At 37.9% G+C, this 26,618-nt stretch overlaps 1 long non-coding RNA gene across 2 annotated transcripts in view; it reads left to right on the forward strand.

The window, feature by feature from the left end:
- Positions 1–14,520: 14,520 nt before the first annotated feature.
- Positions 14,521–26,618, forward strand: part of LOC103791520 (uncharacterized) — a 54,733-nt gene continuing 42,635 nt past the window's right edge. For both annotated transcript variants that reach the window (XR_004739824.3, XR_617937.6), the window contains exon 1: positions 14,521–14,721. This is a non-coding gene — a long non-coding RNA (uncharacterized LOC103791520). The remainder of the gene's footprint in view (positions 14,722–26,618) is intronic.

A 26,618-nucleotide genomic window follows, 5' to 3' on the forward strand; every position in this document is an offset into this window, starting at 1 on the left:
TTCTCTGTAGCAATGCAAGAACAACCTAATATATCTACAGGAAAAACTCTTTTACCTACAAAAGCAAATTCACAAAATTGGAGGAAGCCACTGTCACACCAGATGCACAGATATCAACCTAAAAACACAAGAAACATAGAAATGCAAGAAAACATAACACCTCCAAATGAACACAATAGTTATCTAGTAAGATTCCAAAGAAAAGAAAGTCTATGCAATGCCTGAAAAATTCAAAATACTGATATTAAAGAAAACCAGTGAGGTACAAGATAACACAGATAACCAACACGAAGAAGAATTTATGTTCTGAATGAGAAATTAATTAAGAGATAGAAATAATTAAAAAATAAAGAATTAAACCAAAATTTCGGAGATAAAGAATTTAATGAGTAAAATAAAAAATACAATCCAGAAGTTCAATAATAGACTAGATCAAGCAGAAGAAAGAATTTCTAAACTTGAAGACAAATCTTTTCAAAGAACCTACTCAGACAAAAAATAAATAAATTAAAAAAATGAAGAAAGCCTACATGACATATGAGACATGGTAATGAAATAATAGCTAAAAACTTACGAAATTTAGCAAAGGATATATACATCCCGATACAGGAAACTCCAAGATCTGCACATAGATTCAACCAATGAAGATTGTCTCCAAGACCCCTTATAGGAAAACTGCTTAAAGTCAATACAAAGAGAATTCTCAAAACAACAAGAGAAAAGCATCAAGTTACATAAAAGGGAATTATCATCTGACTAACAATGGATTGCTTAGCAGAAATCTTGCAGACAAGGAGACAATGGAGAGAAATATTCAAAGTACTGAAGGAAAAAACTTTCAGCCAAGAATACTTTACTTAACAATTCTGTGCTTCAAAATGGAAGGAGAAATATAAAGCCTTTCCTTAAAAAACAAAAACAAGTAATTCATTGCCACTAGACCAGCCCTACAAGAAATGATTGAGGGAGTTCTACATCTGAAAGCAAAAAGGAAGATATTTACCATTGTGAAGACACATGAAAGTATAAAACTCATGGGTAGAACAGATATACAAATGAGAACAAAACCAAATGTTATCACCACAAAAAACCTCATCACGTTGTACAATAAATAATAAAAGTGAAAGACAGAAATAAAGGATGTAAAAATTAATAAAATTGCAAAAGTTAGTCCTCATCTATTAATAAAAACCTTGAATATAAATGGTTTAAATCCATTAACTAAAATACATGCTAATTGAATGGATTTTGAAAAAACTTAATATCCAGCTATTTCCTGTCTACAGGAAACTCCCTTCACCTGTAAAGATACATAGACTGAAAGTGAAAGGATGGAAAACTATTCCACATAAATGGAAACTAAAAGCATGCAGAACTAGCTATATTTATGTTAGCAAAAACAGATTTTCTCTACATTTATATTAGAGAGAAAGAAAGAAGGTCATTATATAATAATAAAGAGATCAATTCAGAAAAGGAATATAAAATCTGTAAATATATATTCACCTAGCAAGAGAGCACCCAGATAATATAAAGCAAGTATTATTTGGGCTGAAAAGAGAGATAGACTCTAGTACAGGAATAGTTGGGGATTTCAACACTCCACTTTCACCATTAGACAGAGAGTCTAGACAACAAGAAAAATTGGACTTAATCTGTATTATAGACCAAATGAACTTAACAGACATCTATCAAATATTTCATTCAACAGTTGCAGCATGCACATTCTTCTCATTAGTACACAGAATATTCTTCAGGATAGAACATATGTTAGGTCATAAAACAATTCTCAAAATATCTTTAAAAATCAAATTTATATCAAGATCTTTTCAGATTATGATAGAATAAAACAAGAAATTAATACGATTTTGTTACTTTGGAAATACTATAAATACACGGAAATTAAATAACATGCACCTGAATGACCATTAGGTCAATGAAAAAAGTAACAATAAAATAAAAACATTTCTTGAAAGAAATGAAAATGGAAACACAACGTGCCAAAACCTATGGGATATAACAAAAGAGGTGCTAAAAAAGAAGTTCACAGCAATAAATAGCTACATCAACGAAGCAGAAAATGTTCAAATAAACAACCTAATGGTATACCTCAAGGAACTACAAAAGCAGAAACAAACTTAACCTGAAGTTAAAAGAAGAAAAGAAATAATAAAAACCAGAGCAGAACTAAATGAAATATAGACAAAAAAATACAAAAGATCAACCAAAGGTGGTGTTTTGAAAAGATAAACAAAATTGATAGACAGCTAGCTACACTAACCAAGAGAAAGAGAGAATCCAAATAAATAAAACCAAAAATAAAAGAGAAAAGAGATATTATAACTCAGATACAAAACATCATTAGAGACTGTTATGAACAACTATACACTAACAAATTGGAAAACCCAGAAAAAAACATGATACATTTTTGGACACATATGACCTACCAAGATTGAACCAGAAAGAAAACCTGAAGAGACCAGTAATAAGTAATGAGGTTGAGATAGTAACAGCCTCTCAAAAACAAAACAAAACAAAACAAAAAACCAGAACTGAATGTCTTTAATCTTGAATTCTACCAAATTTATAATGAACTAACACCAATTCTTCTCAATTAAAAAAGAAAAACTGGAAGGAGAAGGAAATGCTTCCTATTCATCCCACAAGGTTTATATACCCTAATACCAAAACAGACAAGGGCATAACAACAAAATAGAAAATTACTGGCCAATATTTCTGATGAACATAGATACAAAATGTACTCTCAACATAATAGTAGCAAACTGAATTCAACAGCACATTAAAAAGGTTAGACACCATGATTAAGTGAGATTTATTCCAGGGATGCAGAGATAGTTCAATATATGCAAATCAACAAATGTGATATATTACATTAACAGAATGAAGGACAAAAACTGTAGTATCATCTCAATAGATTCAGAAAAACATCTGATAAAACTCAACTTCCCTTCATGATAAAAACTCTCAACAAAATAGGTATAGAAAGAACATGCCTCAACATAACAAAGCCTATATATAAAACAGACTCACAGGTAATATCCTATTGAATGGGGAAAAGCTAAAAGACTTTCCTCTATTAACTGGAATAAGGCAAGAATACCCACTTTCTCCAACTTATTTAAAAGAGTGCTGGAAGTCCTAGTCAGAGGAATTAGAGAAGAGAAAGAAAGAAAAGACATGTGAATTGGAAAAAAGGAGATTGGACTGTCCTTCTTTGCAGATGATATAATCTTGTGTACTAAAAAACCCCTGAGTACTCAAACAAAAATGCTTAGAACTAATAAAATAAATTCAGTAAAGTTGTAGATTACAACAATCACATACAATAATCAGTAGAGTTTCTTTAAAGACATAGAGAAAATAATCCCATTTACAATAGTTACAAAAAGAGTAAAAACCTAGGAATACATTTAGCCAAGGAAGTGAAAGACCACTACAATGAAAAGCATAAAACACCAGTGAAAAATTTTGAAGAAAACACAAATGGAAAGACTGCCCATGCTCATGGATTAGAGGAATTAATATTGCTAAGATGACCATAGTATCTAAAGCAATTTAATCCCTATTAAAACACCAATGACCTTCTTTACAGAAATCGAACAAATAATCCTGAAAATTGTATGAAATCACAAAAGATCCTGTGATTATATAACCAAAGCTATCCTGAGCAAAAAGAGCAAAACTGGAAGCATCACACTACCTGACTTCCAAATATACTACAAAGTGATAGTAACCAAAACAGCATAATATTGGGGCATAAAAACAGACACATAGACCACTGGAACAGAATAAAAAACCCACAAATAAACTCACGTGTTTACAGCCAATTGATGCTTTACGAAGGTGCCTAGGATATACGACGGGGAAAGGATACCTTCTATAATAAATAGTGGTGGAAAAACCAAATATTTATATACAGAAGAATACAATTTTATGTCCTATATCTCACCATATACAAAAAAAAACTCAAATGAGTTAAGGCTTAAACATAAGACTAAAAGATATACAACTGGTAGAAAAAAATCAGCTCAAAATGAACTAAGGACTTAAACATAAGACATCAGAATGGAAAACTAGAAGACAGCACAGGAGAAAAAGCTTCAGGACGTAGGTCTAGGTTGAGATTTTATGACTAAGACTTCAAAAGCACGAGCAACAAAAAAAGAGACAAATGAGACCGTAGTAAACCAAAAAGCCTCTGTACAGCAACAGGAACAATGAACAGAGTGAAGAAACAGCCTGCAGAGTGGGAGAAAACTATAATGCTGGTGGAAATGTAAAATTAGTAAAGCCATTATAAAAAATAGTATGAAGATTTCTCAAAAAACTAAAAACAAAACTACCACATGATCTAGCAAATTCACTTAAGGGTATTTATTTAAAGGAAGGGAAATCAATGTATAAAAGGGACACCTGATTGCAGTACTATTCCCAACAGCCAAGATACGGAATTAACTTTAGTGTCCATCAGTGAATAAATAGGTAAAGAAAATATGGTAAATATATACATACAATGCAATACTATTCAACCAGAAAAAAAGAATGACAACCTGTCATTTGCAGCAACATGGATGAGCCTGGATGCCATTATATTAAGTGGAATAAACCAGTCATGTAGTCACTGCCTAGCTCATCTGGGTATTATACAATTCTATAGAGGTATGCGACTTTGATTGAGATTTTATTGACTAAGCTGTTTTGCAACTTAGTGGTAGAGATTAACTTATAGAGAAAAACTGGTATTAATGCAAGTGATTCTGTACTGAGAGAAATGCAAATTATTTCTGCCTCCTGCAATAAACTAGTTTGGTTTAGAATAGATGCAACTTATTTCATCAGGTAGAAAAAGTAACCCCAAACATCACAGTTTACTGGCCTGTAGGATATTAACCAATTTTTTGTTTAGTAGTAAATTAATTTTATTATGCCTTAGACTATTCAAATATCTGGCCTTCAAATTCTCCTCTGAACTAGTCATACTGTTTTTTTTTTAACTAATGAGTTGGATAAATTATTTGATTTTAGTGAATTTAATGGTTTTATGAAGTTCATGTTTTTAACTTTTAGAAAATCATACCTCTGGGTTATTCAGGAGCATGGACAGTACCAACCACTCTCTCCAGCTGAAAACAGTCTCTGAAATTTCCATGACATTCGATTCTTCTAGTCTTTCTCCCACTTCACTGGGCCACTCTTTCCTGATTTTATTTGCCAGATCTTTCCCTTCTTTTCATTATTTAAATATTGGGGTTCCCTGGGGCTTGATTAAAAGCCCTATTTTCTTCTTTTATATTTTTCCTCTAGATGATTTCATCTGCTTTTCTGTTTTCACCTACATGCTGAAATGCACCAATTTATATTTCTAGGTCAGTCCTTGTCTTATATATCCAGGTGTATACACAACAGGTCCATTTGGGTGATTTGTACTGCCTCAAATTTATTACTTCTCAGAGCAAACTTACTTAATAGTACAGAAGAATATTAATACAAATAGAAATACCACATTTATACTTTAATAATCTTGATGAAATGTTCTGAGGCCAGGGTGAAGTATAACGAGGTATTTGTGTTAAAGCAGACTACATGTTTGTAGTGACTGGGATCTTATTGTCTACAAGATTCTGTGACTTCTTTTTCTGATGATAGTGAATAAAAAATGTAAAAATTTTGCATATTGATCTTTCCATTGTGTAATTGAGGCAGACCACCTCCCTTCTGTATTCTTTCTTTAGACTGAAGGGTGTAGCTGATAACATTCTAATTCGTCTTCATATTAATGATATATATTGGGATATCTTTAAATCTCCTAAAACACATACTTATAGATTTTTTTTTAGCCTGGGTAAAAAAAAGCCTAATTATGTAATTAATTAATCCATAGGATATCTTTAAATCTCCTAAAACACATACTTATAGATTTTTTTTAGCCTGGGTAAAAAAAAGCCTAATTATGTAATTAATTAATCCATAGTTAAAAAATTAAAAAATTAACTATGGATTAATTAATTACATAATTAGGTAGAGTTAATTACCCTGAAGTAGCGAATCACTTTGCTACTCTGTGGGATGGCTAAGACCTATCTGTTTTGATACTCAAGAGGAACCAAGAAGTTTGTGGGAAAGAACTCATTCCAAAGAAATACAGAGACGTAGAGAAGCCTGTGCATTGATATTGAAGAAGAGGGGTGACTCTGAACACAAATTTCACTTAGATTATACTCCGGCCCAATTTCTGTGGACTCATAACTGAGCTCGTAGAAAACAAAATTTTAATGAAAGAACAAGTAAAAAAAAAGCTGTTTTTCCTTAGATGTCTCTGGGGCTTCAAACTCTTAGGCACCAGGAGTGGCACTGATGGTGGTGACAGCAGTACTGGCAATGAAAGCAGTAACTTTAGTGGAAGCAGAGTTTGCTGCAGCTGTGGCTGGATGTCAGTGCTCTTGACATTGTACATAGTTACCCTTGATATTTATCTAGTGACCTCTTTTTCTGCAGGTAGAAGTCTCAGCCTGGAAGGCAGTGGCAGCAGCAGAAGCAGCTGCAGTGGTGTTTCAGGCAGGAGATTCAGCTACTACTGTTGGCATCAGCTGCAGCCAGGGTGTTCATTGCAAGGATTCAACACAAAGAAGGTATAGAACGCAGGAATGCCACGGCAGTCGAGAGGCTTACTTCTCAGCACACATAGGAGAAACTCTCTAGAATGACAAACTCTACTGGTAAAAATGTTAAGGAAGAGAGCAATTCTTTCAGTGCACAAGAGGGTGGACCTTGAAAAATATTATTTGGCTGCTGATTTACATGTTCCACCTCCAGGCTGGTATGACTTAGAAAACACAGGAAAGTGGTACCATACCAGCCACTATACTTATCTGGCTGAAGTCAAAAAGCTATACCTTTCTCACTAATTCTGTTTGAGGGGCTACGGCCAAGAAATCTCTGCTACCAACACAGGCTGCTTTGAGCTGCTTTCTATGGCATTCTGTCATTTCAATGACCAATGCCAAGACCAATGTTTATGGCTGAACAAGAGTTGATGTCTTCAATAAGGAACCAAAATCTAAAATTTTTGCCTATTAAACAAGCCATTCCATTCTGAAGGCCTGGCACATGCTTGGTGTCTTTCTGAGAAAAGCAGCTACAGTGGGGGTTGGGGGGGTATTCCCTGGACACGGATACTCATGTTTTCTGCCATGTGACCCTGCCCCAGTCACAATTAATTGGACTAGGGACTGATGCCTGATACAAACCAAGTAGCCTATTTAAAGACTATGACAAAAACTTTTCCGTAAGGATGGTGACCGGCTGAACTAATCAGATTCTCTCTGTGGATGAGTTTGAAGGCCAGACATCAAGAAAGATTTGGCAGAGTGGAGTTGCGCAGGATGAGAGAGACGGAGTGAAAGAAGGCTTTGATGCAGTCACATGCTATGAGTAAGAAGAAGCCCACAAATGAGGTGGATAAGAGTAGAGATAACTAGTCCAAAGGGGTCAGTAGTCTCAGAAGAAGTAAAAGCAGAGATAAGTTGAGTCACCACTAGGAAAGCATGTTAGACTAGGATGCGTTGTGTTCTGATGCCACTTTAAATCCTGTTCTAGTTCCTGGAAGCCCAAGTGGGCAGTTTTATTATACTGTCAAACAATTTATTCGTTGAATGTAAGTGAATAAGACCACTTACATAAAGTCAAGAGGGAAATAAAAGTATTCAAGAGGTGGACCATTTAATATTAAAATTGTCATTTGTATATTTTCAGAAAATACCCAGAATTTTTGTGTATTGCTTATGTGAGAAAGTAATTATAGGTAGGACAGATAATCCACACTTAAAATACATAATACATATCTATCAGTATAAAACCTGTGTTATTTTCTGTCATTCTTATTTCAACGGGCATCCTTATATTTAACTACCACTACAAGGTTCTCATTTTCTTGGAACCTGAAAGAGCGGAATGATTCCTCCTTTCACCGGGACTCTTCAAGTAAAATTCCATAACCTCGAGGTAACTTGAGTGTGTTCCTGCTCATGGTAACCTACGACAACATAAGACAAAGGCGAAGAGGCAAGTGAACAGGTAGTAAGTTTGTGTTGCCGAACTGTATACACGTTTTCTGAAAGAATAAAGAATAACGAGCAGGAAGACCGAGGCTTTCATAGCCCACCTTCCAACTTGTCATTTAGTTTGCTCCTCCTTCCCACATCTAACCTCTTCCCTGACAACAGCTTATACCATATGATCCCTATAAAGAGAGCAGCAGTCAACTGAGGGTCTAATAATACCTCACCTTCATGAGGTGCTGATGGATCAGAATGACCTGCTCACACCTCTCAGACACACTGGAAAAAACATAGTGCACAAATAGAATGAATGACCAACCGTGTTTGCCAGTTCTAATTTACCATGAGGACAAATATTAGGCATTAAAGGTCAACAGAGCTTCTGGTGATCCTCACTGAAGCACAATGCTGATAGCATTTAATAGAGTTCCATTTAAAGATCATGCCTACAGATGCAGTAATTTCTCTTAGCTGCCCAAAATACTATTTCTGTAAAGTCAAAGTTTAATTCAGTTCTTGACCAAATGATTCTGAAGTATATCTGGAAAAATAAGCAAGTGAGATCCACCAACAAAATTCTAAGGAAAAAATAAGAGTAATTATTTCATAATATGGCTTGGCCCTGCTAGATATTAAATTGTTTTTTTGTAACTACAGCAATTAAAACTCTGTGATTTTGGTGTAGACATATAATCTGAGATATTTTTATACAATCATACCAGAAGGACCCTGCTATAGTATAAAATACATTTTTTATTACCAAGAAATGTGTATTGAAAAGATTCTTGACCCTTATTCTATCTTTAACCCTTATACCAATGAGGAAAAACTTTTACTTTGTTTAATACTACACTGTCGGCATTTTAAAATTAAATATATATCAATTTTACAGTCATGTTAACTCAATAAAATATTTTAAGAGCCTGTAATAACTTAGCTCCTATAATACATTTATTTTATCCTTATTAACTATGACTATAAATCTAATATGATTAACACAATCATTGAAAGTATTGAATAAATGGTCATCATTTATATGAGATCTGAATATCCCCCCATTCCAACATCTACTGCCCCACTGTACCTAGTTTGCATTCATTCAAATAGATTTAGAATAATAAGAAAGTCCACAAAAATGGAAGTGTATATCTTTTAGATCCTCAGTAAGTGCCGTTAGTAAACAGTCAAATCATTTATTAATTGAATGTAAATGAACAAGAACATAGCCCCATCAAGAGAGAAATCACAGTATCAAGGGCCAGACCATTTAATATGTAAATGAGCCAGACTCTCAGAAGATGCACAGATTTCTTTGCTTCCTTGGCTTCTCTGATGAAGTATTCACGGGTAGGATAGATAAAGCATATTACATACAAATAGGTAATAGTTTAGGTCAGTGTACAACTTTTTCACTATTTTCTTGCTTGGGTCATGAGGGAAGGCCACATGCTGGTTTATAGAGTGGGTATTTCACCAACCCAGAAAGAGTAGTCCTTCTCTCAGTAATCCTGGAAATTGATACTGTTGGAGCAGAAAATGAGTATGGAGAGGCCTAAAGAACTCATTAGTGAGTATGGGGTACTTAAGGGAGGAGAGTCCAGCAGTAGGGTGGTGATAAAGACAGACATGGAGTAACTGGGACATTGAAGTTCTGTATTTTGCATATGGCAGTTACTATGACAGGAAAAATCATGCAGTATTCAGTCAGTCTCTAGGTGGCAAGTTGGGTTCAGCCACTGTGGATTTCTCTGGTCTTAGGGAGTACATCTGGATTTCCCATTACTAGTGATATGAGTGCCGCCAGGGATGAGCCCAGGCCTTGTGAGAACTCTGTTCTCTCCCTGGAATGGACGAAGACATCGTAGGGGACATCTGAAGAGAGTGACTGTGGCCAGAGTTGGCTCAGGAAATAGGTGAGGTAATCTATTTTACATAGTACTCAGGTATGATTTATATATATATATATATATCATTGCTCTTTAAGTCTAAAGAAATAGACTAGAAAATGATATATTACATATATTATATATAAAACAATATATTATATATATCATTTTCTAGTATGAAGCATCATCACTAGAAAACAGTAATATCAATAGTGTCACATTCAAATGGCTGCTACAAAAGCATAACATCAAAATTTCACATACCCTACAGAAAGATGAAACAGAATATGTGATATTTTTATTTTACTCTATTTTTGCCACAAAGCCCTTTATTAAGACAAAATCTCACACAGAAGTCCAAATTAAAAAAAAATAAATAAATAAAAGCTGGTCTGATAAAAAGAGGGCTGGGAGACCTAGTCCTCATGCTCATAGCAGACTGATCCTCTCCCCCAGTTCCTCTGAAGGAATTCCTCACATTACAAAGGATCTATAAGAGTCTTCAGAACTCTCCAAGTTAATATGGAAGAAATCACTGGAACTGTGTCTAGAAACACACCTATGGATAGTTGGGAATTCACTTTCTCAGTGGTATTTAAGATAAGTGGGAAAGAACATAGAGGATAAATATATAAGGAGAAGGAGTCGGAAAAATCTGAAAGAAACTATCTCCAAATATTATTTGGTATTTATTTGATGATGATTTTTTAAAAAATTTGGAAATTCTCAGTGATTCTTAACTTGTTGCTTTCTATCTTTCCATGTGTTAACTGTGTTATTTTTCTTACACACAAAGAAGAAAAGGTAGATGGAAGAAAAGCCAGAGTAAAATGAGTCAGATTGAGGCAAATCTGAGAGCTTCTTAGTGACTGAGATGTGGGAGAGATAAGGTTCCAAGTGTGAATGAAATCAGCAGCTTACATTTTATCCCACATTTGCTTATTCTCTGCTCATGCAGCCTCCAGCATCCAGGGCAGACAAAGGACGGTAACTGTTGGTGACCGGCTCTTTGTCAGCCCTGGTCTCTGTGGAAACAAGGTGAAATGGGAAACAGCCTATTTTAGTATTTAGGCTGCAAATTCATCAGAAGTGAGAAGCCTGGTGCTACGTCTACATATTACTTTTTGTCAAGCCTTTCCTTTTGTAAGCACTTTCTCTTTTGATGGGCAGTTTTTTTTTTAATTTTTAACAAGTTGGAATTGTTTTTCTTTTTTCACTCTGAACAACCAAGAGAATGAAAAGCTAAAGTAGTACCTATTTAGTTGTCTTCCTAGGCTGAAAGCAACATCTTGCAGAATTATCACAGAACCATTTCCTCTAGACACCACGTTACAGAATAAATGGAGATAATTAGAAATAGTCAATGCGCTAATGTTTCAGTATTTGTTTAATGCAATTGCACATTGGCGCCTTTATTGTGCTTGCCATCAAATTGCTCTGGGGTATCATCCTCAGAGGCAAAGGCAGATGATGTTTCATGTTAGTTTATTTCTGTAGCTCTCACAGCATTGCACATGAAGTGGTTCATAGGAATACTTTCCAGCTGCTGCTGCTGCTGCTAAGGGAAGAAGCTGCCACTGTGAACCTGCTAACAGGGAAACACATTGGGTCAAAATCCTGTCAGGAAGTTATTCTTCCTGCCAAAGGAGGAATTAAAATCTTTATGTCTCTCCGCAGAGCATCAATATTGGGCCAGACAGAAGAGTTACTTATGAGGAAGACAGAAGGAAGGATGGTACAATTAGTCAAATTGTTCTTTCTGATTTTGTTGAACCTGAAGGAGGGAATCAGAGTTTTTAATGGAAATCTATTGGAAAATTCAGTACTTTGAGCATTTTTGGTACAAGCAAAGACTAAAAGCTATCTAATTGTTGGGAGTCTAAAGCGATGTGGGGGTGGGGGGACATCAGAGAGCAGATTGTCTTGGATACACAAGAGGGTTCCCAGAACTTGGAAGAAGGGAAATCCCAGCTGGGCCAGCACCTTTCCCTTGTATATTCTGGTTAAGGGTCATCAGCATTTCCTTGGTGACAGGATCGGAGGCTGATTTCAGAACTCACTGTGTATCTTTTCAGCATGTTTAATAAACTGCGTTATTGTTCTTTCTCACACTGCTTTGTCAGGGACTCTCAGAAAACACATTCAGTAAAGGCTAAGGAATCTCTTAGGTATTATAAAATCATTTAGCAATGACTATTATTTTTAAGTACAGATATTTTATAGTCTTTATTTGCAGTTACAGTGGTACTTTTTTGGCACTCCAATTAGAGTGAGGAGAGTAAGGCGACATTTAATGGGGAAGCAAAAACCTCACCACTCAATGTGTATAATATTTTAATGCAATATATTTTTTTAAATTAATGCCAAGCATTCACAAAGCTTAAACATCATAATTTTAAATAAGAACAGGTTGTTTTGTTCTACAACTCTGTATTATTGTGCAATAGTCACAGTCATTTCCGATCAGCAGCATCCCCACCAGCTGAGTTATTAGGGTTGATAATGCCATGCAAACAGATTGGGCAATGCAGACCTTTAAATGGAAGTCATGACTTGTCACTAAAAAGCTTCAATTAACTATTGCCATTTGATTTTTTTTTAAAGGGTTATTTTGATCATGTTTATAGGAACATGCAATTTTCCTTTTGTTTCAAGCTCTGACATGGCTCAGCAGGGCAATCCATTTTATTAGTGACATTTTCATGAAGCTTAGAGAAGTGAGCCAACTTGCCAATGTGATGGAAGCTAGTGAGGTTGAGGCTGGAGCTCCACCCGGCTCAGATTGCCTTGCTATCTATGCCACACCACAAACACCATAGTCAGCTGTGTTGGGCCAACATTCCTTTCTATTATATTTGAGATTCCAACTCTCTACAGGGCAAATCCACGTAAGGACCATGTCTCAAATATACAGAGCTTCCCAATAGATATGGTGGACCTCAGGTGCACCAGACCTGTTAACCTTGGAAGCAGTGGACCAGGCCTAGGGGACTTGTTTTCCTTTGACACAAGTCCTTTTTGCCTGATGGATTGTAAAAATAAAATTCTATCTATCTGTCTATATCTATCTATCTATCATCTATCTATCTATCTATCTATCTATCTATCTATCTATCTATCTATCTATCTATCTATCATCTATCTCTATCTATGTATCTATGTATGTATCTATCTATCTATCTGTCTGTCTTTCTGTCTATCTATCTATCTATCATCTGTCTATGCACACACACCATAACGTTGAAAAGGTTGGAAGGTATAGAATGCTGTCAGACCCAGCTACATTTCTATTTGAGAGCTCTAATTCTTTAACATTCCCTCTGTTCTGCTCTCCTGCCCTATCTTAGTAGACTAGAACCATAATGTTCTAATTTGGCAATTTGAAGCTAGTGATTTCTATAATTATTACATCATTCAGAGTTTCCTAATTCCTCCTTTCAATGCTTCTTGTAGTATCTGTATACAAGTTTATCTCCCGAATTAAAGCTATACAACACCTCTTTGAATGGTTGGACCTTGTATTGTTTCTTTGTACATCTTCTTCCTTCACCTTCTTCAACTCTAGTGTCTGGCATGGTGCTCTGCACAAATTGAGTTCTTAGCAAATGTTAATCAAACCAGAAAGTGTTTCCCTGTGTCTTCCTAAGGCGATGTGTAGGGAATATATAAACATGTAGAGATCTATTTGGAATCCTTAAACTCTAAAGATCTAGTCAATGATTCTTTGTTATTATCTTTGTATTAGCTACTTCAAAAATAATAATTTTTGTCATAAGAATGTATAACTGGCTGGGCACAGTGGCTCACACCTGTAATCCTAGCACTTTGGGAGGCCAAGGCAAGCAGATCACAAGGTTAGGAGTTTGAGATCAGCCTGACAAACATGGTGAAACCCCATCTGTACTAAAAATGCAAAAGGAACCGGGTGTGGCGGCATGTGCCTCTAATCCCTGCTACTCAGGAGGCTGAGTTAGGATAATCTCTTGAACCTGGGAGGCAGAGGCTGCAGTGAGCCAAGATCGTGCCACTGCACTCCAGCCTGGGCCACAGAACAAGACTCCATCTCAAAAAAAAAAAAACACAAAAGAATGTATAACTTACATAATACGAAAACAATGAAAAAAATTTAAGTTCCAAACTAAACATTGACTTAGTTGCTAAAACCATTATTTAAATGACAATTGCCCTCCATTCAGATGCCCAGCGAGAGATGATACACATTCATCATATGAGGTGCCATTTTAACATGAAATTTATTAGCAGTAATTTAAAACATTACTTGAAGTTACTTTATACAATTGCAGCATTCTTTCTAATTTGATTTCTGCAAGGTTGTGATATGCTGGTAAAGGTAAACTAGCTTGAGGGTTAATGTACTCAATGGAGAAGAGTGGGTTGTATTATTAGCTCTGTGTACCAGGGCTTTTTGGTTTTCTTTTGTTTTTAAAATCAAGACTTTCTCTTATTGCATAACTCAGTGGGAGTATAGTTGCTTAGTAACCCTGCACTGACTGGGGGCTGTTGCTCTCGGACCCGGGAGGAACCTGCGTGTGAATGAGACAGCTGTCAGCAAGCCTACACTCAGGATTTACCCGGTGCAGAGAGCTCCAAAAGAACACAGCAGAACTCCAGAGCCCTTGGCATTCTGGCTCACTTGAATTTGTCCTCCTGCCTATGACATATTCTTTTCACACATACAATCATTTGTTTGCAGTCTGGAAATATAAAACCATTCAAGAAACGGAGCCCAACTACTGGTAAGCAATTTCTAATCCACATTCAGTATCTCACAATGTGTGTGGTAAGCAACTAAGTGATTTATTTTGTTTTACGTCTGTCTGCTTCCTAAGTTGCGTGTCCTTCCCGTTGGATGGAATCCATCTGTTGTTCTGCTTACAGTGTGCTATGAGCATTTGAAATTCAGTGCTAATAGAGTGGAAACACTTAAAAAATGTTTCTCTTTTTCTTGTTATCTTTTTGTAAAGCAATTCAGCAATTATTAGTTTAGAAATACCAAACAATAATTCCGAAAACTAAAAAACAATGGAGACCAACATTATTGTGGGCATACTGTGGGTGAGGCACTATGTTTTGCATGTATTGTCTGATTTGGTGGTGTGTGTGTGTGTGTGTGTGTGTGTGTGTGTATGTTGGGAGGGAGGTTCTATTATTATCTCAGCTTTACAGATTGGAACTTGTAGTTTAGAGATGTAAAGTCACCTTTGAGGACACACAGCAATTTGCAGAGCTAGGATTGAAGCCAGGCAATCTTAATCACAATGCCATACTATATTGCTAAAATCACTTTAAATTACTTAGTTCAGTGAAAGGTGAGTTGTTTATAGCATACTTTGTCAATGCATGCCATATAACGCTCCAGTATTAAAATCCAAATAACTGGTCTCTTGGATGCTCAGAATAAAAGATCCTCTGCCAGTTGTTCATCTCCAAAAAAAAAAAAAAAAAAAAAAATGTGGTTCAGCAAGAAGGTTGAGAACACTATCACTTTGCAATAACATGATATCATTTTATGGCAGAATTCTGGGTCATCGGAATTTTCCCTGGATCATTAATAGAGCACTGCTTGTCCAGACAGCCCATGTTTATTGGTCCCTCTGAGGGAGAAAAGAAAAAAGAAGAGGAAAGGTCATAGAGATGTGTGAAAGAGGACCTTAGGGAAAGAGACCAATCAGGGCTTCTCTCTGTCCTAGTGGAAATGAGCTCCGGCTCATTTTTTGTTCTGCTCCAAGTTATTTGGCATCTTTTTCTTCTGTCTCTTGTTTCTATTAACCTCCCTCAGGGCAGAATGATAGTCACAACAGCCAATTAGGGAGACACTGAAGGAAGAAGGTGCTCCACAGCCCCTTCATTGTCTGCAGAGAAACAATCACTTCAGTGGGAAGGTGGTTTTAATTGCCCCTATTCTTTTCTTTTCCTCTCCTCCCTCCCCATCAATACCCCCTCGATCAAGCTCCTTGGCCTAAAGCTAGTGAGTTACCAGGGAACCAGACAGAAAAGCACTAATAAGCTAGCACTCAGGTGGTCTGAATTACTGTACAGGCAAAACTCAAGTATTCTGAGATTTTCTAGACCTTGTTTCTAAGCCCCATACGTACAGCAGTGTTTCCAAGGTGAGCACCTTGGACCACCTGCATCAAGGTCACCTGGGAGCTTGTTAAAAAGGCAGATTCCTGGGCAAGGCCCCAGATTTGTGTAATCGGAATCTCTGAGGGTGACACTGGAAGTCAGCATTTTTAACAAGCTGTCCCGGTAGTTCTGGAACACATCATAGTTTGAAAACCACTGCCCTGCAACTTGCAAAGTGCCTTTACATACATCACTAGACTCAAATGTCAAATTCTTCAGAGGTTTATTTTCTTATTCCCCTTTTTGTGTTGCTGTTATTTTCCTCTCTAATCAGTCCATTATCTCAAAATCAGTAGGTCCTCTGTTAAGAAGACTGAATAAGCCAGAGTCAATTTCTCTGCCAAAGATAACAAAAAAAAAAAAAAAAAATACCATTAAAAACCATGTAGGACAGGAAGTCAGATGATTCCTAGTGGGGGACCCAGCATGGAAGAACTTAGCTTTAACATACTCTTTGCATAATTTCTGGAGCGAGACTGAGTTCAAACCCTACTTTGTCACTTTGCCTCAGCTTCCTCGTCTGTAAAACAAGGGTAATAAAGTACTTACCTTATAGGGTTGTTGTTAGGGTTAAATGAATTGATACAGGTAAAGTGCATAGAATGACACCTGGCTCAATACTAATAGCTAGTTAACTAAGACGGCCAGAACGGCAGGTTGAAAAGCTACAATTCAACACGAGTCACTGAGATATAGTTTATAAAAGTTAGGTATCATTGCTATGTTTCATTGTCTTCAATAAAGACATAAGAACAAATTTTAATAGACTGAGTATTAAGAAATGCCATAGCATGCCTTTTGTCGGGATTTTTCAACTTTAGCACTGTTCACACTTTGGGCCTGATCATTCCTTGTCGAGCAGCTGTCCTGTGCAATGCAGATTTAAAATATTTTTTATCAGCATTCCTCTACTAGTAGCATTCCACTATTTGAGATGACCAAAAATGTCTCCAGACATTGCTAAATATCCTTGGGAGGGTGGTGGTGCAAAATCACTCTTGATTGAGAATAATCTTACATCTGACAGTGTAAAATTTCAGAAGTGTCCACAAATACTATTTGGCCTCATCTTCTTATAACCCCCACCCACAGTAGACAGGACAAATATTGTATCATTACTCCTAGTTTATACGTTAGATGATAATGAGATTAAGTGGCTTACCCAAGGTTACCTAGATCATTCTCAGGCTGGTTATGTTCCACATTTAGTTTTTCACTGATAGATGTACCGCACATCTATGTTCACGGCATGCTGAAATGCTGATGTATAAAGCTAAAGTTTTGTGATGTGTGATGATTTTTTAATGGTTTACTTTGGCAAAAGTAACTATGCAAATATTAAATTTCAAATTAATTTAAAGTTTTATACTTTACAGGTAGCCTTCTGTGGTAGTCTGTTTTTGCTTTGCTCTAAAGAAATACCAGAGGCTGGGTGACTTAGAAATAAAAGAGGTTTAATTGGCTCATCATTCTTCAGGCTGTACAAGAAGCATAGTGTTAGCATCTGCTTCTAGTGAGGGCCTCAAGGAGCTTACAGTCATGGCCAGAGGTGAAGGGGGAGCTGGTTGGGCAAGAGAGAGCAGGGTGGTGGAGGAGGGCTCCGATTTTTAAACAACCAGATCTCAGGTTAATTCACTGAGCAAGAACTCACTTGTCATCAAGGGGATAGTGGTAAACCATTCATGATGGTTTCATCCCCATGATCCAGTCACCTCTCACCAGGCCCCATCCAACACTGGGAATCACATTCCAACACGAGATCTGGAGGGACACATCAAACCACAGCAACTTCTTTCTAGAAACAGTTCAATACGGAGACAGTGTACATGTAGTCCCATTCCTACGTGCTCTCTGATGCTTCCGTTGGACACTCACTGAACAGCTGCCATGTAGGGGTTATTGTACTACCCACTGGAAAGTATAGGCCTATTAAGATGGAGTAGCATTCCTTACAGAGCTCAAATGCTACTTGAGGATCAGGCACACACATGCATACATGATAACGGATGTGGGGATGAGAGGCTGTGGATTGGGAGTTGAGGGCCATAAATGCAGTGATAGGAGATGCAGACAAAATGAAGAATTAAACAAATTGACTTTCCCATACAGGGGACGGGAGGCTTTTTCAGGTAAGACTTCTCACAGAAAATAATACTTAGGCTTAGTCTTGTAGGATATGTAGAAGTTAAAAATATTAACTATTTCCTATGTGCCAGGCACTACTCTGCATATTTTACATGTTAATTCATTTAAGGCCAACAACCTTGTGAGATAGCCACTACCATTCTTTTACTGGACAAGAGAAAACTGAGGCACAAAGAGATTAAGTCATTTGCCTAAGGTCACACCACTAACAAAGACCCAGAGCTATAATGGGTGGCAGTTTTGCTCCAAACTCCATGATTCTGATTTTCAGACAAGGCAAAGGAGGTAGGTAAAGTGTGCAGAGATGAAATAGCTCTGAACTGAGGACACCCCAGAAGTCTGCATTGAATCGAATATTCTATTTATTTTTTGTTTTTTGAGACAGAGTCTTGCTCTGTCACCCAGGCTGGAGTGCAATGGCCTGATCTCTGCTCCCTGCAACCTCTGCCTACCAGGTTAAACAATTCTCCTGCTTCAGGCCTCCTGAGTAGCTGGGATTATAGGCGTGTGCCACTACGCCTAGATAATTTTTTTGTATTTTTGGTATAGATGGGGTTTCACTATTTTGGCCTGGGTGGTCTTGAACTCCTGACTTTGTGATCTGCCCATCTCAGCCTCCCAACATGCTGGGATTACAGGCCTGAGCCACCGCACCTGGACTGGATGAAATATTCTTTGTGAGCAGAGAAGTGGCAGGATGTTAGGCTATGCAGCCAAGGAGGAACCCACCAAGAAGGGAGTCTGAGGTCCCCCCGGGAATGAACTTTACTCTGTGGACAGTGGGGAGCCACTGGAAGGAGAGGGGCCTCATCAGATTGTTTTAATAAAGTCAATCTGGCCTAGGTGAAGGGGAAAGACTAGCAAAAAAAGAGACTCTGGTTTTGTATAAAATTAAAATTGCCAATATTTACTGCCACATTTTCTTCCCAAGATACTAAGAAAAAACCCAAACCTTAAATAGCAGAAAAGATACAGCTGCTCTGGCCTATATACAGAATCCTTTACTACTATCTTCTGCATGATATACATCTGTGTTTACTCAAGTCCCATATTTAATTGGATTTAAATAAGAATCTGAGCACAGTCACCCAGAAGGCCTGACATAAATAGAATAGTATCAAGGGGTCGGAGAAGATACATCCTGTCTGCTTCTATAGAAAGCAGATTCAAGGATTCCCCACCTGCGTCTTCTTCCCACTCCTGGTAAAGAGCTGCTCCTGATGTCACGAAGCAACAAATGTGCACTTGGATGAGAGTCCACATCCAACCACTCCCGCTCCTTTCCTCCTCTCAAGAAGCCAACCACATGCTATGGTTTCAATTTCTTTCTCTTGTGTATCAAGCATGATAAAAATGCTTTGTTCTACTTTTGGCTCTCACAAAGAGCCTGTTTCATCATCAACATAGCTGTAAAGCTGAAATACGGTTGGGACTTTTGCCATCACTTTGCAGGTTTAGGTTGCCAGGCACACTTGCAGAGCTTAAGTCTTTGTTTTCTACTTACAGTTGCCTGCCTGCTTTTTGAGGAAGCTCTTAGTAGGTGAGAAGTACTGTGGCCTCGTGATCTGATCATAAAGGCTTCATATGCTCAGGGTTAACTAGGTCTTCTCTTAATCATGACAGTATATTATGCTTTGAACAAAGCTAAAAATAATTAAAATATTAGCCTCTAACTCTGCTGTATAAAATAAGGCTAATCATTGCTAAAGTAGTGAAATTATATAGCAACAGTATTTTTCCTTAATACTACCATTCCAGAACGTAGCATTAAGGAAAATGGAATTGTCCTCTGAGAACAAAACTATAAACTACATCATTGTTGAGGTGAGAGAGATGCAAAATCACCTTAAGAAACACAGGGACTCATGGCTGAGCAAGATGAGACTCATTTGATTGAGGATATTCATGTATCTAAAGGCGTAATGAGTTAATTGGCCTGTGGTTGGTGGAGCATAAACCTAGCTGAACCACTGGGGCAAATACTGGCTGTGGCCTTTAGAGACTGTCTTTTCAGACTCCTCCAAATATTTACTTGTAGAGAAAGAGGCACCCAGTTATCACAACCTGGTGCCCCTAAACATTTTGAATCATGCAATTAACTCCTCTCTGCTCTGATTCCATCTCTACCCAGCAACTTTCTGATGACCATTTGGCTTTCTGTGTCATTTGCCCGTGGGAAGAATACACGTGTTTGGCTGCCTTGGTTGTTGTTTCTCAGTGAAAATTAATAGCTGCTATACTGTGTTAGAGACCTGAGCCTCCTAGGGCTTAGTCAGCATCAGTTAGCACCCACTAATTCTCAGGTTTTGATAAGATGGGGTGCCTCGATGTGGCAGGTTGTCGGCAGGAAGATAATTGATTCAAATGGTGGCTCTTTGTGCGACCAGCAGTTTTCTCTGGCCACACCCTGACAGCCACACAAGGCTTTGCTGTCACCCTACATAGATTTACCACCCTCTGGGCTTCGATTCCATTCCATGATCTGCCCATGTAAGCAGTCAGAAAATCCTAGGAACTCGCATTTATTGCCACTCCTCATACTTTGTTTTTAGGATTTGTACCCTTATTTGTCTTTCCAGAATAGCAGTTCCCAAAAGCCAGTGTGGGAACCATCTGCATCAGAATGACCAGCCTGTGAAGATCAAGGATAGGAGTGCCAGGACCCCACTCTAGATGTCCTTTATCTGGGGTAGTACCCAGGAATCTATTTAATAAGCTCCCTGGGTAATTCTGATAAAGAGCCACATTCCAGAATCCCTGTCTAGATAAGTGGTTCTCAAAATTGGCAACATGATAGAATCACTCTAAGAAAATGCTAATGCCCAGGCTTTGTCCCAGACTAATTAAAACCTAATTTTTGGGCCGGGCATGGTGGCTCAAGGCTGTAATCCCAGCATTTTGGGAGGCCGAGGCGGGTGGATCACGAGGTTAAGAGATCGAGACCATCCTGGTCAATATCGTGAAACCCCGTCTCTACTAAAAATACAAAAAATTAGCTGGGCATGGTGGCGCGTGCCTGTTATCCCAGCTACTCGGGAGGCTGAGGCAGAAGAATTGCCTGAACCCAGGAGGCGAAGGTTGCGGTGAGCTGAGATCGTGCCATTGCACTCCAACCTGGGTAACAAAAAACCTAATTTTTTTTTCTTTTTTGGAGGTGAAATGTGGGCATGGGTGTTTATAAAACACTCTCTAGATGAGTCTAATGTATTGTGAATGTTTTTGGTTCAGAACTGTGATTCTCAAAATGTGGAGCTAAGACCAGATTACCTGGAAACTTAAAATTCAAATTCTCAGATTCCCTAAACCTTCTAAAGCAGCAGACCTGGGGAGGGGTCCCAGCAACCTGCGGCTTAAACCTCTCTCGGTGATTCTGAGGCTTCATTGGCTTACACTGTTTCACAGAGCCTCCTCAATGATTTTCTGTGACTAGTCCATTTTTTCCCAGATCCATCTTCCATAGTAAAAATATTTTCACCTTGTCACCCTGTACTCAAAAGCACTGAGTCCTGGAGGTCCCTTTGTCATCAAGAATTTCTGCATCTTTCCTGCCAGATTTCACGGGGAGAGGTAAGAAGAGCCAGGGTGGTTAGAAAGGAATGTGGGGGTTTTGGGCAGTGGTTATTTAGTAACTGCTGTAGAAGTCTTCCTTCTTCCCTCTCTCCCTCCCTCCCTCCCTCCTCCCTCCCTCCCTCCCTCCTTCCTTCCCTTCTTCCTTCCTTCCTTCCTTCCTTCCTTCCTTCCTTCCTTCCTTCCTTCCTTCCTTCCTTCCTTCCTTCCTTCCTTCCTTCCCTCTCTTTCTCTCTCTCTCTCTTTCTCTCGTTCTTTCTCTCTCTCTTTCTTTCTTTCTATGGAGTCTTGCTCTTGTTGCCCAGGCTGAAGTGCAATGGCATGATCTCGTCTCACTGCAACCTCTGCCTCCTGGGTTCAAGTGATTCTCCTTCCTCAGCCTCCTAAGTAGCTGGGATTACAGGCTCCTGCCACCATGCCTGGCTAATTTTTTTGTGTGTTTTTAGTGGAGACAGGGTTTCACCATGTTGGCCAGGCTGATCTCAAACTCCTGACCTCGTGATCCTCCTGCCTCAGCCACCCAAAGTGCTGGGATTACAGGTGTGAGCCACCATGCCTGTCCCAGAAGTATTCCAGTCATGCAGCTCCTGGTATAGGTTGTGCTGCTGTGTGCAAGGATAATACCAGACCTGGGGTGAGTTGAATCTAAAGTAGAATATAGTCCTGCCCTGCATACACACCTTTGATGACGAGAGACTTTTCACAAGAGTCTTGGCTTTACAATTGGCCATCTTGACAATAACATACAATTTGGTTAAGAACTCATGCTGATTTTCTTCACTAATGTCTATAGGCTTCCTAATCGTTTATAAACTCTACTGAATCCTTGTTCTTAGTTGCACAATTAGCTGTGAAACAGAGACAGAGGTTACCTTACAATAAGGGGAATGTGAAAAGGAGTCCTTCTGCCTATGAGTGTAAGGCAAGAAACAAAAAGGAGAAAAAAGAGAAATTGTGTAGAGTAGAAAGCAACAAGCAACTGGAAAAGTCTCCTGTGCCCCACAATGTATTGTAATTTTTATACATTTAGTGCCACTGTTACATATTGCTTTAATAACAGAATAAATGCTGAACATGAAACAAACTAAAATTGTTTAAGACTAAGCAGTGGAAAAGGATGCAGGCCTGTGAGCTCGATCCAGCATTGTTCCCAGTGAACTTACTTGGAAATCAAGAACAGTATATGACATCTCTGCTGTCTCAAAACCCCCACATAGTACATACTTTGTAATAAAACTGGCTGGCCTGGTCCCTAGTAAAACCCAAATGTTACTACTGATTTTCTTATATCCTCCAGGCACCAATTAGAACTTAGAATAAAAACAACAAAAGAGAAATTTAAAAAATAGTCCTCCAGAGGAAGTAGACCATGCGGCTGCTTATTTAACAGTGATTCTTCCTTTCCTTTTTCTAAGAAACCTTAAATTGCATTCAAGTATATACCTCATCCCCACTTCAGTGGGAATCTCAGTTAGTTAGCTAGCACAGTCCAACAGAAACACAGGAAGCCATATATGTAACTTAAAGGTTTCTAGTAGTCAAATTTATAAAAAGTAAAAAGAAACAGGTGAATTCATTTTAATAATGTATTTTATTTCATCTATCTGAAATATCTTGTCAACATAATCAATATAGAAATTATTTATAAGATATATAGCATTCTTTTTTTCATACTATATTTTTTTAATCCAGTGTATCTTTTTCACATACAGTGTGTATCATTTTGGACTAGCCATATTTCAAGGGCTCAGTAGCCATTTATGGCTAGTGGCCACCATATTGGACATTGACGGTCAAAACCTAGTCACGTTCCCCTGACCACTATGATGGGTATGGGATCTATGATGGCCCAACTAGGCTGATAGAAAAGACCTTGCCTGTTGGCAAAGGTCATCTTTCTCTCTTCTGCTGGCAAGAACAAGGAAGAATAAAGGTCTCATTAACCCATGAGCCTTCTTGGAATTTATGAGGGGAACCAGACTTTGGATGAAATTGACGTTGAAATTAGCAGAATGGGGAGAAAAAATCTAGGGATTTGGTGCCATTACTGGTCTGCTGATTAAACTTGGAGCTTGCCCTGACTCTGAACTTTCTATTTAGTGAGATAATAATTGTCCCAATTGTTTTAGCCAGCTAGTGTTGCTTCCAGCTAAAAGAGTGCTAGCTATATACAATGTACAAGCTGATATGTTGTCATGCTCTGACCCTGATGAACATACCCCCACAAGACTGTGAAATAGTAGGGGAAGAACTAACCTGCATAGGATTGGAAGGGAGGAAAAACCTAAAATCAAACCATATGGAAAGCAGTTGAATTCACTGCATTAAATATAATTTTTAAAATGTACAACATGATAGCCATGTATTGAAGTCAGAATCATCTACAAAGCATGCATGTCCACTTTCTGTTCCAGAGTCATGCGTCTGAATTCTGAGAGTGAGCAAAGCCCAAGGAAAAAAACTAAGCCTATGCCAGATTTATGAGAATAGTTATCTTTATAAAGACAATATGAACTGTAATACAAAGTTATGAAACTGAAGGCAAAACTATTCAATAAAACTAAAGCAAGTGAATCTTAAAGAGATACCTTTAAAAGTATGGGCCTAGGCCGGGCACGGTGGCTCATGCCTATGATCCTAGCACTTTGGGAGGCCAAGGTTGGTGGATCACCTGAGGTCAGGAGTTCAAGACCAGCCTGGCCATCATGGTAAAACCCCATCTTTAAAAAAAAATAAACAAATAAAATAAATAAAAGTGTAGGTCTAAGTTTCCTGCCTAGTGCTAAGTAAAACACACATTTCAATTTGAATTAGAATGTACTTCAGGAAGGAAATTATTAAATGACCTAGCATATTTTTGATGTTTTTAAATGTCCAAACTCCCAGCTTTGGAGAAGAATGAGTCTTTAATTTAATCCCCCTCCTGTTCCCAGCATTGCTAGATAGCTGGGGGCCCTCCATACTTATTGGGCTCCAGGGACCAAATGTGGGCATTGTCAGAAGGGGATTCCAATTAGCAGGTCTGGTTTCACAAAGAAGCAAAGATTGCCCTGAGGTGAAAAGCTCTGTCTCAGAGAAAACACCTTTGAACTTGAACTATCTTTTTTGCTCATCATTAGAAGTCAGCAAAGAATTTAGCCTCTCCTTCATTATCCACACTCTTCAGTAAAACAACAACAATAACAAAATGTATTTTCTCTTATTATGAAGGTGACAATAAAGACAGTAAGTTTACCACATACAGAAAAGAGAGTGACCACTTTCTACTAGTTTTAATGGCACTATTACTGCTACCAAAAATTGCCTTAGGTCACTTAGGGTCCCCAGAGATAAACATCTGAGGATTTAGCATAAGGCCTCATTGGGTGTTTTCAGGACTGCATAATTACCTGGGGCTTGTAAGAGTGAAAAGCATCAGCCTCAAGGTTACTGAATAATGTATGGTTGTGTGTTGGTCTATTAGAGAGAGATAAAGAAGAACAAAAATTCAGTCACCATATAAATCACAATTTTATTATCTTTTTCATTCATTTATTATTTCATTCAATATATTTGAAAGCATTTACTATGTACCAGGCACTGTACTAAGCACTTTACATTCTATTATGATTGAGATAGTAGAGTTCTACCCGTTGAGATGTTCACAGTCTAGGTGGGGAGGGACAAGCAAATCATTAATTCCCAGAAAGGAGTAGGGTACCTCTGGGCCTCTGAGGAGGCCAATGAAGCTTTGCCAATTCCTTTAAGAGCTTCTCACTTTTCTCAGCAGCAGGAATCTCTTCATTCTATACTTTTTAATTTTTTCAATCTATAAACATTTTATTACCTTTCTGGCTACATAGTGAATTTATTGTCTTCATACTGACTGGTAGAAGATAGGAAGGAATTTTTCTTTTGGATGGAAGTAAGTAACCACTTTTTCATTGCTAGAGTCAATATTCAGGCCCAAAATAGACAAATGGGACCTAATGAAACTCCACAGCTTCTGCACGGCAAAAGAAACAGTAACTAGAGTGGATCGGCAACCAACAGAATGGGAAAAAATTTTCACAGTCTACCCATCTGACAAAGGGCTGATATCCAGAATTTACAAAGAACTCAAACAGATTTATAGGAAAAAAACAAACAAGCCCATTCAAAAGTGGGCAAAGGATATGAACAGATACTTTACGAAAGAAGACATATATGAGGCCAAAGATCATATGAAAAAATGCTCATCGTCACTGGTCATCAGAGAGATGCAAATCAAAACCACATTGAGATACCATCTCACGCCAGTTAGAATGGCGATCATTAAAAAATCTGGAGACAACAGATGCTGGAGAGGATGTGGAGAAAAAGGAACACTTTTACACTGTTGGTGGGAGTGTAAATTAGTTCAACCATTGTGGAAGACAGTGTGGCGATTCCTCAAGACCTTAGAAATAGAAATTCCATTTGACCCAGCAATCCCATTACTGGGTATATATCCAAAAGACTATAAATCGTTCTACTATAAGGACACATGTACACGAATGTTCATTGCAGCACTGTTTACAATAGCAAAGACCTGGAATCAACCCAAATGCCCATTGATAATAGACTGGATTGGAAAAATGTGGCACATATACACCATGGAATATTATGCAGCAATCAGAAATGATGAGTTTGTGTCATTTGTAGGGACATGGATGAATCTGGAGAACATCATCCTCAGCAAACTGACACAAGAACAGAAAATGAAACACCACATATTCTCACTCATAGGTGGGTGATGAAAAATGAGAACACATGGACACAGAAAGGGGACTACTAA

Source organism: Callithrix jacchus, chromosome 2 (genome assembly GCF_049354715.1).
Source record: "Callithrix jacchus isolate 240 chromosome 2, calJac240_pri, whole genome shotgun sequence".
NCBI classification, from domain to species: domain Eukaryota; kingdom Metazoa; phylum Chordata; class Mammalia; order Primates; family Cebidae; genus Callithrix; species Callithrix jacchus.